This window comes from Lynx canadensis, chromosome E1, assembly GCF_007474595.2.
Source record: "Lynx canadensis isolate LIC74 chromosome E1, mLynCan4.pri.v2, whole genome shotgun sequence".
NCBI lineage: Eukaryota > Metazoa > Chordata > Mammalia > Carnivora > Felidae > Lynx > Lynx canadensis.
In genome coordinates this window covers 6,379,335-6,394,566 of record NC_044316.2, presented here as the reverse complement: position 1 = coordinate 6,394,566, position 15,232 = coordinate 6,379,335, and the positions used below count along the sequence as shown (strand labels likewise).

General features: G+C 44.4%; 1 long non-coding RNA gene across 1 annotated transcript in view; it reads right to left on the bottom strand.

Moving 5' to 3' along the window:
• The window catches only part of LOC115501542, a 65,634-nt gene that overhangs the window by 42,330 nt on the left and 8,072 nt on the right, over nt 1–15,232 (bottom strand). The window contains exon 2 of the long non-coding RNA XR_003964827.1: nt 2,441–2,551. This is a non-coding gene — a long non-coding RNA (uncharacterized LOC115501542). The remainder of the gene's footprint in view (nt 1–2,440; nt 2,552–15,232) is intronic.

Sequence of the window (15,232 nt, the reverse complement as noted above, 5' to 3'; positions counted from 1 at the left end):
GGAAAGAGCCCTTCATGGACCTGAGACAAACCTTACTCTCTGGAGTGAACTGCCCCGGCACAGACGGTGGGGACAGCAAAGCTATTGGGCTTTTCTCTGGGCTCTTGGGATAACCATCACCTCTGGAACCATCTCGAAGATGACCATTCTGTTTTGAGAAACAGCAAGCGTGCTTTCGTTGTCCAACCTTCGAATATAAATTTTGAAGTGCAGATTTACTTTCTCAAGAAGTTCGAAGGTTTCCACCTCTCAGAAAGAACAGAGAGTTTTCTCTGGATCTCGGTGCTGGCAGTTATTACACAAACTATGGTCAAAACAATCCCCTGGACCCTCAAGAGCCGTCAGGGTGCCTCATATTTATTCTTTGAGAGAAGAGGTCTGACCCATTCTATCACGTCTGTAGGCTCTCTCCAAAATGCAGCCTTTTATTTGGGGGAGTCAAGCCCTTTACATATAAATTAAATCCCAAATTGGGGGGGAATGATTAGATCTTTTTTCTTTTTAATGTTTATTTATTTTTGAGAGAGGGAGAAAATGTATGAGCAGCAGAGGGGCAGAGAGGGGGACAGAGGATCCGAAGTGGGCTCTGTGCTGACAGCAGTAAGCCCGATGCAGGGCTCGAACTCACAAACTGTGAGATCATGACCTGAGCTGAAGGTGGATGCTCAACTGACTGAGCTACACAGGCACCCTGGAAACGATTAGATCCTTTTTTTTTTTTTCAACGTTTTTTTTTTTTTTTTTTTTTATTTTTGGGACAGAAAGAGACAGAGCATGAATGGGGGAGGGGCAGAGAGAGAGGGAGACACAGAATCGGAAACAGGCTCCAGGCTCTGAGCCATCAGCCCAGAGCCTGACGCGGGGCTCGAACTCCCGGACCGCGAGATCGTGACCTGGCTGAAGTCGGACGCTTAACCGACTGCGCCAGCCAGGCGCCCCAAGATCTTAATTGCATTAAGACCGTGGTGGTGGAAGGCATGGTGAGAAAGTTTTGGGGAACGAACCTGTGGACGACGCTTGCCCTTAACCCTCAGAAGCCCCCTGAGAGTGGTGGCGGGGACTACAAGGAGCCCCGAGACACCACCCGACCCTGGACTGAGGGTAGGAATTCTCACAGCGAACTGCCAAGTCAGCATTTCCCCCCCACCTCGGGCTGCAGGGCATCTCAGGATACAAAACAGAAATAAAGATGGCAAAGAGTGAGCTCTGTTAATTCTCCCCAGTGCTCGGAAGCATCCTAGAACAATGACACTTGTCATCTGTAAAGGGCACCTTCTGGTTTTAGGAACCGGTATTCGGTTTTAATGAAATCTGTCCTTCCTGGATAAGTGACGACATAATTGCCACAAATAACATCATTTTTGTTTTCAAAGGCAGTTGTGTTTTTGTTCGAAGGGAGGCTGCCCATTTTTAAAAATGAAACAAACGAGTCCTTGGCATCTGTCGCTGGGTCTCTGTGCAGCACCACTGGTAACACTAATGGAGTTCAGATAACAGTTGTCATTTATTGTTTCAATAGGTACTGTTTTAATGTAAGTATATTCGTAAGGTCAGAAGGAAACAATGGAAATGATAATGTGCGGAAGCCTAGCATCAAGGTGAAAAGGCAAGACAACCTAGTAATTAATTAATTGGGTAAGTACTTAATCAATTACTCATTTATTCACCAAACATTTACTCTTGGACACGATGTGAAGTAATGTGGACATTACGATAAGCAAAAATAGACTTCATCTTTGACCTTGTGAAGCCTCTAATTCAAGAGAGAGAGAGAGAGAGAGAGGCAGGAATCAAACAGTGACAGAAACAGAAAATTAAACGGTGAGAAGTACTTTGACAGTGGTTATGAGATAATTTGCAATTACTGCCTCATATTTGCAGGAGAGTTTGCCAAACATTTGGCAAGAGAGGGGTGTTTTAACAGCTTCAGATGCATCTAAGAAGTGGTGAGTTAATTCCTCCAATAAACAAACACTTATTATTTAAAAAAAATATGTAAGAGATTAGAAGTCCGAGAGGTCCTTAGGAAACGCTGAGTCTGCATTTGGAACCAAGGTTTGGAAAGAGGGACCAGCATGTAGCCAAGAATCAGGTTGCAAAATCAGAGCCCCAGAGCAACAAAGGGTTATGGAGGGGGGAAGGCAGAATTTGCGCTTGATGGGGTCAGATTGTATGAGGCCTTGAATGCCAGTGTCAAATCTTTGTGCACAAAGTCTAAAGGTTAGAGTTCCCCAATCTTGTTGACCTTAATTCACCTAGATCATTTTTTTTTTTTTTAAACACAGACGTCCAGAGTTGAGGTTAAAGATCTGGGGCAATTTTGCACCAGAAGTTACTTGGCAATTGCTTTAAAATTAAGTGCATTAATAGAAAATTTGAGGTGCGGTAAGGCCAACTGGTCAGGAAACAACTGCCATAGTAAAGATAGTCTATTACTCACAGTTCTCAAGAGAAGAGGGCATACCACGTATGGAGGGCCACACAGGGAAGCACTGGGGTGAGTCAGGAGACAGAAGAGGGAACTGTGGACATGAGCCTCTACTGTGGTTTCCTTAGGAAAAAAAAACAGGTAAAGCAAGGTAAGCAGATTTAAGACTGGCTAAAATTTTTTTTTTTTAATGTTCATTTATTTTTGAGACAAAGAGAGCGTGAGTGGGGGAGGAGCAGAGAGAGAGGGAGACGCAGAATCAAAGCAGGCTCCAAGGCTCTGAGCTGTCAGCACAGAGCCCGACGCAGGGCTCGAACTCGAGAATCGCAAGATCATGACCTGAGCCCAAGTGGGACGCTTAACCAACTGAGCTACGTAGACACCCCTAGGATTGGCGAGTTTAATAATTTCAGTGGGCTCTGGGACACAAGGCTGTCCCTAGTTGTCTGGTGCCTGGCCCTGCAGTGATCAGGACAGGTGGATAGTAGCCTAGAGTGTGAGAGCTCCGAAAAGGAGGCAGTTGGGGTGTGGGAATAGTTCCTTATGAGGAAATTCATTCCATGGTTAGACTGCTCTGACTGGAAAAAAAAGAATTGTAGTTGTCCTGCATATTTGGAGTATAATTGCCCCCAACACGAAGTCCAATTTCTGAGTCATCTATTGTCCATGTTCCTCCTTACGGTGCGTCTCCTACAGCTGGCAATTCCTTGAGGCAGGAACCATGTACCTGTATGCTTACCATAGTATTTAGTACACAGAAGACACACAGTGCATGTTATTAAATACCTAATGACTCAGTAGGGTTTCGTTCCCCCTCTAATGTGGTAGAGTTGCAGCCTGGGACCTTGGATATTTTACCTAAGAGACAGAACATTCTGGGGGCACCTGGGTGGCTGAGTCAGTTAAGCATCCTGCTTTGGCTCAGGTCATGATCTCACGGGTTTGTGAGTTCAAGGCCTGCATTGATCCCCTGTCCTCCTCTCTCTCTGCCCTCTCCCACTCACACGCCCGTTGTCTCTCTGTCTCTCAAAAATAAACATTAAAAAATGTTTTTAATTAAAAAAAAAAAAAAGGAAAGGAATGTTCTGTTTATTTTCTCCCCAGAAATGTTGAATCCCATTGGAGGGCAACATTTATCTGTCTTCCCAGGATGAGAGATTCCAGTGTGAGCTGTGACATTTTATACAAGAAATGTTTATTATGAAGGAATTAACCATTTACCCTGTAATCATATGCTATTGAGGGACGCCTGTTAGACCACCTCCTCATCTGGCATAAGGTATGGAAAGTGCTTTGCCAACACTTTATATGAGTCCAACATGGTGGTTACCGTTTCGCCTTCTTAACACCCATCAAAACACTGTGGTTATAATCACACATATCATTTGAATGTTGGTTTGATTCCTGTCTGCCTTCCAGAATGTAAGCCCCCTGACGTCAGACCAGATACACTTTGCTCACAATAGCATCTCAGCACTTTGCACAGAGCCTAACTCACTGGTGAGAAAGTGGTGAACAGACCAGGAAAAAGCAACGGGCGTGTAAAAAATAGAAAATATGAAACAAAATGTCAAAAGTAATACCTAAAATAAGACCTTTGGCAATAAAAGCAAACAGGCTACTGCCTTAGGTACAATTCTTAAATTATAATTTTGTTTAAAAAATTTAATGCATGCTATTTGATACTATTATTCTTTGGTACTTAATGAGCATTTTCCATATGCCAAAAACTACAATGATTATTTTAATTGTATTATCTCATTGAATCCTTAAAACTAAGAAGTAGGTATTATTAGTCTGTTTTTTACTTTGTTTACTTATTCATTTATATTAATATTTTTATTTTTTTAATGTTTATAGTTGAGAGAGAGAGAGACAGAGCAAGCACTGGGGTGGGACAGAGAGAGAGAGGGAGACAGAATCCCAAGCAGACTCCAGGCTCCAAGCTGTCAGCACAGAGCCCGACGCAGGGCTTGAACTCATGAACTGTGAGATGGTGACCTGAGCCGAAGTCGGATGCCCAACTGACTGAGCCACAGAGGTCCCCAATTAGTCTGTTTTTTTAAACAAAATACATCTTAACTGAAATTACTCACAAAACTTAAAAGTAAAACTGATAAAGTTTTACCCATAAACAAAGAGAGATGTGTGAAAATATTTCCATTGAAGTAAAATGAAAGATACAATAATTTACACAGAAGAAAGACGGTCATATTATGTCATGCTATATCTCAAAAGGCGCACTTCACCATAAAAATATAACTAATCTTAATGACTAACTAATATTCTATCAAAGTCCATAAAAGACACCAACTAAAAATACAAGGAGAAATGACCAGAAATAAAACACTTCAATATACCATTCTTGTCCTTCCATAAATGTAGGAAGTCACAAATAATTAAGATCATAGCAAATTAATGTATGCAAGCTAATGAGAATAATACACATATATTAAATTTGAGCCCTAAAAAAATGGAATTCACTTTATTTTAAAATGCCGTGACATGTTCATACAAACTGACCATATATTTACTCACAAAATCAACTTTAGGATGTATGTTGCCCAAAGCAGAATTTTTTTAAAGTTTACTATTCATTATGAGAGAAAGAGAGAGTAAGCAGGGGAGGGGCAGAGAGAGAGGGAAAGAGAGAATCCCAAGCAGGCTCTGTGCTGTCAGCACCAAGCCCAATGTGGGGCTCAATCCCACGAACCATGAGATCATGACCTGAGCTGAAATCAAGAGTGGGAAGCTTAACTAACTGAGCCACCTGAGTGCCCCCAAAGCAGAAATTTTATTTTACTTTATTATTTTTTAGATTATCTTTTTAAATGTTGTTGTTATTTATTTATTTATTTATTTATTTATTTATTTATTTATTGTTTTAAATTTTTAAAAAAATGTTTTATTTATTTTTGAGACACGGAGAGACAGAGCATGAACAGGGGACGGTCAGAGAGAGGGAGACACAGAATCTGAAACAGGCTCCAGGCTCTGAGCTGTCAGCACGGAGCCCGACGTGGGGCTCGAACTCACAGACCAAGAGATCATGACCTGAGCCGAAGTCGGCCGCTTAACCGACGGAGCCACCCAGGCGCCCCTGTTGTTCTTTATTTTTGAGAGGGAGAGTGCATGCATGGAGGGGCGGGGGAGAGGAGCAGAGAGAGAGGGAAACACAGAATCCAAAGCAGGCTTCAGGCTCTGAGCTGTCAGCACAGAGCCCCACGTGGGGCTTGAACTCATACACTGTGAGATCATGACCTGAGCTGAAGCCGGACGCTTAACTGACTGGGCCACCCAGGAGCCCCCTCAAAGCAAAAATTTTATACTAGCATGATTTAAACATACTGTAAGGACAACAACAAAAACTATAAACTACTAATGCCAGTTTGTTTATTTAAGTAATCTCTATACCCAATGTGGGGTTTGAACTCACGACCCCGAGATTAAGAGTTACATGTTCCACCGACTGAGCCAGCCAGGTGCCCCCATTAATGCCAGTCCGAATAAAACAAACCCAATCTCATAAAATTAAGACAAAATGCTATATAAATAACTTCTGTAGTTACGAGGGGAAAATCTAATTTTGAATTACTTTGAAAATATTGAACAAGAAAGCTGCCTATGAGAAACTCTGGGATGTTGCCACACTTCACACTCATGGCAATTGCACACTTTTAAATATTTTCATTGTTATCAAGAAGGGAGATGGGTAGAAAATAATTAAGCGCTCAACTACCACATGTGAAAAGAATAGCAAAATACGCTTTAGGAAAGCAGAGAGGAAAAAAAAATAATGAAGAAAGCAGCAAAAATTCATTACGAAAGAGAAAAAAAATAAAATTCATTTTAAAAGTCTGATATCGGAATCTTCCTAGTATCACAAATGAATCAATCATATAAACAAACGCTACAAGTCTGACTAAAAATAAAAGACAGAAAACACAAACATACGAGATTTAGTTACAAGGGAATGATGCTGTAGATAAGAGAGAATTTAAAAGCATTCTAAGAGAATCCCACGTGCTAATAAATTTGAAAATCTCAATGAAATGGGTAATTTTCTTAGAAAATATAAATGACCAAAATTGACTAGGGATGAAGCCGGCAGCCAGGACAGAAAACATAATTAGGGCAGAAAGCGAAAGTCTGTCAAAGGCTCACCTCCAAAAAAGGCGCTGCCTCCAACGCTTTCATGAACAATTTTTTCCAACTTTGAAGAACAGATAATTCTCCTACTCTGTAAACTGTTTGAAAGGACAGAAGAAGATCCAAAGCTTCCTAATTAGTGTTATAAAGCTATCCTGACCCTGGTTCTAAAATTTGACAACCACAGTACCAGAGGAGAAAAAAAATACCAACTGCTTTCCCATTGTCCAACCAGAAAGAAAATACTAGAATTTTTTTTTTTTTTCAATGTTTATTTATTTTTGGGACAGAGAGAGACAGAGCATGAACGGGGGAGGGGCAGAGTGAGAGGGAGACACAGAATCGGAAACAGGCTCCAGGCTCCGAGCCATCAGCCCGGAGCCTGACGCGGGGCTCGAACTCACAGACCGCGAGATCGTGACCTGGCTGAAGTCGGACGCTTAACCGACTGCGCCACCCAGGCGCCCCAAAATACTAGAATTTTGAATCTGGTATGACGTCAACAAATCATGCTCTGTGGCCGAGTTGCATTTTTTTTCTAAAGAATCAAAGCATGTGTTAACATGAGGACATTAAAATATATTCCATGAATAGCCCAGAAGAAAAAAAAATCATTTAAGCATCATCATAAAAATGCATGGGATAAAATCAAATATCAGTATTAGCAAATCAAAGAAATGCCAGAGTTTTCCGTGGAATTGTGTATGCACCTGCCGTCACCACAATTATACAACATTTCGAAGTTCCAGCCAAAGCCATAAAACAAACAACTGAAAAAAGAGGGGTCACTAGTAGCAATGAGACAAAGTCATCATTTTCAGGTGATGGATGATGTTTATCCTTGGAAAACCAAGAGAATCTCCTAAAAAGCCATTCAAACTAAAAAGTTACACAGAAAGTTGGCTAGAACAAAATAAATAGGCACCAACTACTAGGACAACAAAAGCCCCAAAGATTCTTTTGGACATTTCAAAAAACCAAATAGCGTATTCTTTTCGAGAAAGAAATTTATTCAAGTGAATAAAAAAATATACAATATAGCTAGAACAGAACATTCAGGGGCTTTGTAAAAAAAAAAAAAAAAAATAGGGGCACCTGACAGGTGGCTCAGTCAGTTAAGCATCTGACTCTTGATTTTGGCTCAGGTCATGATTTCACGGTTCAGAAACCCGTGTTGGTCTCTGTGCCGATAGCACAGAGCCTGCTTGGGATTCTCTCTCTCCCTCCTTCTCTCTCTCTCTCTCTCTCTCTCTGCCCCTCCCCTGCTCACTCTTTCTCTCTCAGAAAATAAATAAACTAAAAAAAAAGTTAAAAAAAAACTACAAAACTTTATCAAGATACCTTAAAGAATGGAACAAAAGGGAAATAAATTTTATTCCTGGAAAGAGACATTATTTTACAAATGTAATTCCTCTCCAGATAACAGGTAAGTTTAAAGTATTTCCCATAAGTTTCACAACAATACTAATTCGTAACGTGAAAGAGTGATTCTGAAGATTTTTTTGAAAGCACCCAGGAAAAGCAGTGGACAATTTTATTTAAAAGTGGCGATGTGAGGGTTGCCTGGGTGGCTCAGTTGGTTGAGCGTCTAAACGTCGGCTCAGGTCATGATCTCACGGTTTGTGAGTTCGAGCCCCGCGTCGGGCTCTGTGCTGACAGCTTGGAGCCTGGAGCCTGCTTCCGATTCTGTGTCTCCCTCTCTCTCTGCCCCTCCCCCACTTATGCTATTTATTTTTGAGAGAGAGAGGAGGGGGGAGACAGTGTGTGAGCGGGAGAGGGGCAGAGAGACAGAGAGGGAGAGACAGAATCCCAAGCAGGCTCCACGCTGTCAGCACAGAGCCTGATGTGGGGCTCGATCCCACGAATCCATGAGATCATGCCTCAGCCAAGATACTTAATCGACTGAGCCATCCAGGTGCCTCTGTTTTCCATTTTCAAGTGCACATCAATTATTTTTACAATCTGGGGACAATGCCACGTTGTCACTGAGTCACGAATTCACCATCAGAGCTCTGCTCTGAAAACTTGCCGGCTCAATTTTACTGCTATTCCTGGCTTCCTTTCAACCCAGCAGTCCTGGCCCGCTGCTTCTGTCTCGGGCAGGGAACAGCCCCGAGCCCCTCCTTCAGGCTGCACTTGAGGTGGGTTCTCCACAGTCTTTACAGCCACCTTCCTCATCAGTGCTCTGATGAGGCATCAGAAATGCCACCTAAACATCATTTCATCATCGTGCCTCATTCAACATACTGTTTATCGACTATGTGTCCACGTGTCAGAATTGGGGGGGCTCTGTGCAGTCCAGCCTCCACCTCCAGGAGCCCCAAAGTAGACAAGACCAGCCCCAAATCCTCCTCAAGGTTACACTACCTTGTCACTACCGCTTACAGACATCGCCCCGTATCATCTACCCCCCTAACTGATAACCAGCACAGGGCTGTCGAAGTTAGCAGGTAAAAGATACCGCCGGGGACAGATACTGCGTGGGCATTCTTTCAAAATCATTCAAATGTATCTGACGCTCACGGTGAACTGAGCACCCTGCGTTTTATTTGGCGACCGGAGACAGGAATCATTACCCCCTTCTTTCTCCCCACCCCTGTTTCCCAGAGGAGGAAACTGAGACTCTTTGAGCTTTGGGGACTTGCTCTAACTGGTGGGCGGGGCCTGAATGGGGACCTAATCTCTGGCTGATGGTCTAGCCGCGCTCAGAACCTGCCTCGTTGGGGGCCTCATTTGCTTCTGCGTCTGTGGATGTCCGAATATTCTCACAAGCTCGGTGAAGTTTTTGTTCCGCTTCTAAAGGGGCGGCCGAGTAATGGTGCTTGAAGAACCAGATTAGCAAGCCCCGGGGGGACCTCAGAGCATCCCGCAGTGGGGATGCGGGTCACAGGGAGCTCTGTGCTGACCGAGGATGGCAGTGTGCCCTCCTGCTTCTGTTGGAAGGGTTCTTCACCCTCATGGCTTTGCCGTGAGCCCCAGGGAGAGCCGTGCTTCACGTGTGAACCAGACTTTCAGGTCTGACTACTAAGGTGTGGGGATGGACAAGACGGTCAGGGTTACCATGAGCAGCAACCTCCCCCCCCCCCCCAACCTCCAACTACCTGTTCCAGAGCTCAGTGGAGTCCCTAGCCCAGCCCAGGTGCTCCATTGTGCTGAATGAATAAATAAATACAGCAAAACCTTGGATTGCAAGTAACTTGTTCTGCGAGTGTTCCACAAGACAAGCAAACATGGCTAATAAATGTTAACTCGATAAACGAGCCATGTCTTGCAATCCTAGTATGTGACGCTGAATGTCACATGATCACAACTGAGCCAGTGGTTCTTCTCTCTTTCTCTCCCTGGGATTGTGGGTGATCATCTCCCAGGCTTGGATGCTTGGTCTCAGGCCACGGTGTTTGACCTGAATCAAGGATTTTCCAGAACGTTGGAAGGTGCCCACAACAGGCATTAGTGTATTTTTTGTCACTTCCAAGCACTTCTGGACAGTCCTTTGCTTTTCCATCCAAGAGCGAGCCTAGGAATGCTGTGCTCCATTCTAGGTCAGGCTGCCTGCAGATAGAGACCCTTTCCTCTGCTGCCTTATGGCCAGTTACACTAAATGCAGTATAAGACAAGAGTTTATTAATACCGTACTGTAGCCAACATCCGTTAGTGATAGTGAAAGTCGTCCTACGCAGTAACCCTCCTCTCTCTCGTCTCCCTCACACCAGCCACGAAGGTTTTGAAAGTAAGTGCAGGTGAATTTGTTTTTCTTTATATTTTGTGTTTTCTTTATTGTTTTGTATTATATTACAGTGTTGTAATAATTTTTATATGAATATTTTTGGCTTGTGGGACGAATCGTCTGAGTTTCCATCATTTCTTACAGGGAAACTCGCTTTGATACACAAGTGCTCTGGATGACAAGCATGTTTCCGGAACGAATTATGCTCGCAAACCAAGGTTTGACTGTATTTCCCACTGAACCATGGGCTGGTTCCTGCAGTGGGCTCCACCCTCCAGCACTGCTGGGGGGCTTGTGGCAGACAGCAGGAGACCCTTCTGCCCGTGCTCCGGGATGAACCACTGCAGACTAAAGGGGCCCCGGGGTGGGGGCAGCTGTGGGCCTCCGCTTTCCACGGGGAGCCCATTCGAGTTGCAGACTCCATTCTGAGGAACTGTGTTTCTGGCCTTCGTGGAACGCACGCTAACTGACTCTGGGGTACAGAAGTAAGACACAGCTCCGTACCTCACTTCCAGCCTGTGGCTGCAAGAAACATAATGCTGAACCAGGAGATTTAACTGTGTCCGTGGCAGCTGGCACACTGTGGAAATCATCCCCTCCCTCCGAGATGCTCAGGAAGCACAAAGTTCCTCGGGTGTCGGATGAACTCAGGATTCAGAGAGGCCTAGAGATGGTGGAGAAAAAAGCTACACCACTGACAGGGTTTTGACTTTGTGCCTGGAGCATTCGACACGCAGGGCAGGAGGGATTTCCTTACTCCTCGAACATGTATCATCTGTGTTTCGTATTGAAACCCGCCTGAGAGGAACCCGTCCTCCTTCTCTACTTTCTTTATGGTCTCTGTTTTAGTGGAGTGGATGGGCCCAGGGGCTCAGGTGGACAGGGGCCCCTGGAGCCCACCCATCCATGGATGCAGGTAGAAACCAGAAGGCATGGGTTGTACCCTACTGGGGAAGTGGCATTTTGGGAACACCGGTAGGGGACAGGTGGATGGTGGAGGTTACAGCCATATGACCTGCTATGTCTATTCAGGGCCTGCGCACCCTGGAGGTCCTCTGGGGTTCCAGACACCTGCTCTTCCGGCTTCCCCTTCCAGTGGGGGGAGTGGTTAAATGTCTGCCACACATCAGCAGACAGATCAAGGGTGTGCAGGGCCCTCCGTGGCCTCAGCTGCTGCTACCACCCCAGAACCCAAGCCCTATCAGGCAGGGACTGTGCCTTTGAGAGTCGTGTGCTGTTTCCAGTACAGGGACATGGGCACCGGTCCAGAATACCTCTGCTGTTGGGATATACAGCAAGGGACGCAGCCCCGCTCCCTGCCAGCAAGGCCCCTCTGTCTGTGTGTCTGTCTGACATCAGAGTTGGTGAGCGGCAGGCTGAGGTGGGTGTCCAGGCAGAGGAGGTGGGACCGCCTCCCCCCCTCCCCCGCCGCCAAGGTGGATGGGGTCTCGCTGAAATTTCAGTAAGACGAGCTTTGAGAGATTCAGAAAACAGCTGAATAAAATCCCCGAACCTATGGGGAGCTCTGTGCTCATTAAAAAAGAGTTGCTTTCGCTCCTATAAAAACAAACAGCTGCCCGGGGCTCGGGCCCTTTTGTGTTATTGTGAAGTGCCAGGATACCGCGACTTTTTGAGAAAAGAGTTATTTTAGGATCAGCCCAAGGAGATGCAGCTGACTTTGGTCGCAAACATAAATTTTAAGGAATGGGGTCCTTAGAGGGCTTATTGTTTGGCTTTTTACAGTACACGAAGCTAGTGCGTTTGATTAGTAATATGGTCTGATGTGAGTTGTAGAAGTTCACTGATCTGACCCTGTCCCGTATTAAATAAACGGTAACACCCTTTCATTTCTGTGCCTAAGAAGAAAAAAAAGTTTCCCTTTCGGAGGTTAGCACACACGAGCTCACGTCTGTCTCTCCCGCTGTCATTCATTCAGTGATTTCAGGAGTACCTTGCAGTGTGCTGAAGGAGGCACCGGGGGTACCAAGTTAACTAAGCCCGAGCGTCAATCCCAGAGAAGCTTGTGAAGGGAGCCAGACTCATCTAGAAATGGCAGGAGCAAAGTATCAAAGCGCAATCTTGAAATTGTTTCTGGGAGGGGTGCCTGGGTGGCTCAGTCGATTTGAGTGTCCGACTTCGGCTCAGGTCATGATCTCCCAGTTTGCGGGTTTGAGTTCTGCCTCAGGCTCTGTGCCGACAGCTCAGAGCCTGGAGCCAGCTTCGGATTCTGTGTCTCCCTCTCTCTCTGCCCCTCCCCTGCTTGTGCTGTGTCCTCAAAAGTGAAGAAACGTTAAAAAAAATGTTTTTAAAAACCCTACAACGACACAATTAATGGTGAAACATTTCATGCTTTTCCCTGGAAGATGTGGAGCAAAGCAACTGTCATTCTGGGCACTGCTATTTATTTATTTAAAAATTTTTTTTATTTATTTTTGAGAGACAGAGAGTGAAGCAGGTTCCAGGCTCTGAGCTGTCAGCACAGAGCCTGACGTGGGCCTTGAACCCACGAACTGCGAGATCATGACCTGAGCTGATGTTGGATGCTTAACCACCGAGCCACCCAGGTGCCCCCTGGGCACTGCTATTTAATAGTACACTGTATGCCCTAGCCATGGCAATAGCAAATAGCAAATGAAAAACAAGAAAGCTTTACCTCTCCAATGACATAAAGGTATAATGAAAGTAACAATAATTGGCTAGTTGGAGGAAACTCTTCTGAGTGGAACACATAAGACATCCCAATGAGCTCTGATTATTTTTTTTTTCTTGCGGAAGGAAAATTTGACAGGAATTATTGCATATTTAAGAGGATACAGATAGAAGATGGGAATGAAGGAGGTAAATACTTTTCTGAGATTCTCAGAAATGTTAACACTATGTTTCCGTGCAATATAACAAAGTCAAAAGAGCAGAAGGGATTTAAAAGGTACCATCTGCGAGAAAGTGTTTTATAAATAAACAGAAAGTGCAGGAAGAAAGGGTTAAGATGTTCTGTTGTTAAGATTAGTGGAGAAGGTGCTTACTCGTATCTAGGAACTTATATTTGTATATCTTGCTCTAAATCTTTGAAAATATAATGCCATGGTAACAGTGGTGTTATGCTTTGCTGTTTAAATAAACTTAAATGAATTCTATTTTTGACAGAAAAAACAACAATTGAGTGCAAAATCATGCTTATCTGTTTCCCACTTAAATACACTTTGGGGATGTTCAGCTTTGGCACTGAACCTGTTGAATGTGGTGGTTAAGACCTCGTTCTTTTTGTTGTTGTTATTGTTGGAATTCTGGCCCCAGTTACGGTTGTGTGACCTTGGACAAGTTATCTAACCTCTTGGTGTTTCGGTTTCCAAAGCTGCAAAATGCAGAACAGAATTTGAAGACCTATTTCAAAGGCTGTTAGAGGAACTAAGCAGGAAGCACTTGCAAGGTGCTTAGAGTGGTGTTGGACACGAAGTGAGGATCCAAGTTCGGCATCATCGATCGCCGCCATCATCCTACAACTGGTGAGAAATTATCTGAATGGAAGACATCGTCCCTCTTTTTTGGGGGGGGGGGGAACACATGATAACAAAGTATGAGTTTTATGAGTACTGAAAACTCATAGTTTTAGCAACAGTAAATACTCCATGGGCAATAGTTTTTTGCTTCTAGGGATTGTGCTTCAGTGGGAGACAGAAATCAGGAGGAGAGCACAGGTTTTTGAGGGGAATCGAGCATCGGCTGCTAGTCGAAGACAGCATTTTATCCCTCTCCTATTTACAACCTCCCAATTCTGTTGCTCTTCTAGAAAAGCCTGTTGCTCTTCTAGAATGGAATCCTGCGTGAATAATTCAGATCCCGGGACACCGATGGGCCATCTTTACTTGGAACTAAAAGTTCAGGATTTTCACCAAGTAGTCTCTCCCACATAATGCCCTTTATTTTCCCAGGGGAACTCCCACTTGCCATGACTGTCCAGAGCAAGTGGCTGAGGCCAGCTAAGCCATTAGGTTTTGGGGACAAGTACTTGCTGTCTGTAACGGAGACTGGCTCTGTTCACCATTCTCTTTCCTTCCTAGGCACACCGCTATACAGCTCTCTCATAATTAAGGATTGCCCTGTGTTTGGGTTCTTGACTGTACATCCAAGCGACCTGCCTATTGTCAAACCAAAAAATGTTCCGTGTACCTCTTCTCCTTCCATCAAGAGGAGGTCTTAAGAGCCCTAAAAGATGGAGGAGCCATTAAATAGAAGGATTCTAGGTCCCCGGGAAACTATGTGGAGAAGAGCTCCCCTCCCCACAAACTTACTTTGTACTGCAATGCGAGAAGTAAATCTGAATTGTGCTCAGCCGCTAAGATGTTAGAGGTGCTTGTTTTAGAGTTACTCTGTCCTAAGTAATTGACACTCTTAACTCTCGGTCTTTCTGGGTCCTTTCACTTTGGTGCTACAGAATAGAAGTTTTGCTTAACGATAGTGTAAGTTCTGAGACCCAGGAACTGTGCTTTGGGGATAAGGGGATAGTAGCTGGAGGTAGGCGAAGATTTCTACCTTGTCCAGCCCAGCTTCTGGGAGCTACGTGGGGCCAGAGGCCCAGTTAAAAATAGTTTCGTCCTTTTGCCTTGCTACTGATAACCTACACGCACATTTCCCTTAAGAGAACACACCTCTGCCATTTAGTTATTTCAAGGGCCCACAGACAAGGTGCTAGCCTCATGTGCCCTTAGAGTGATCTGTTATTATTATAATCAATCTATTACTAGTATCTATTTTCAATCTATTATTTAATTTTTTTTATGTTTATTGTTTATTTTTGAGAGTGAGAGAGAGACAGAGCATGAGCAGGGGAGGGGCAGAGAGACAGGGAGACAAGAATCCGAAGCAGGCTCCAGGCTCCGAGCGGTCAGCACAGAGCCCAACGCGGGGCTCAAACCCGCAAACCGTGAGAT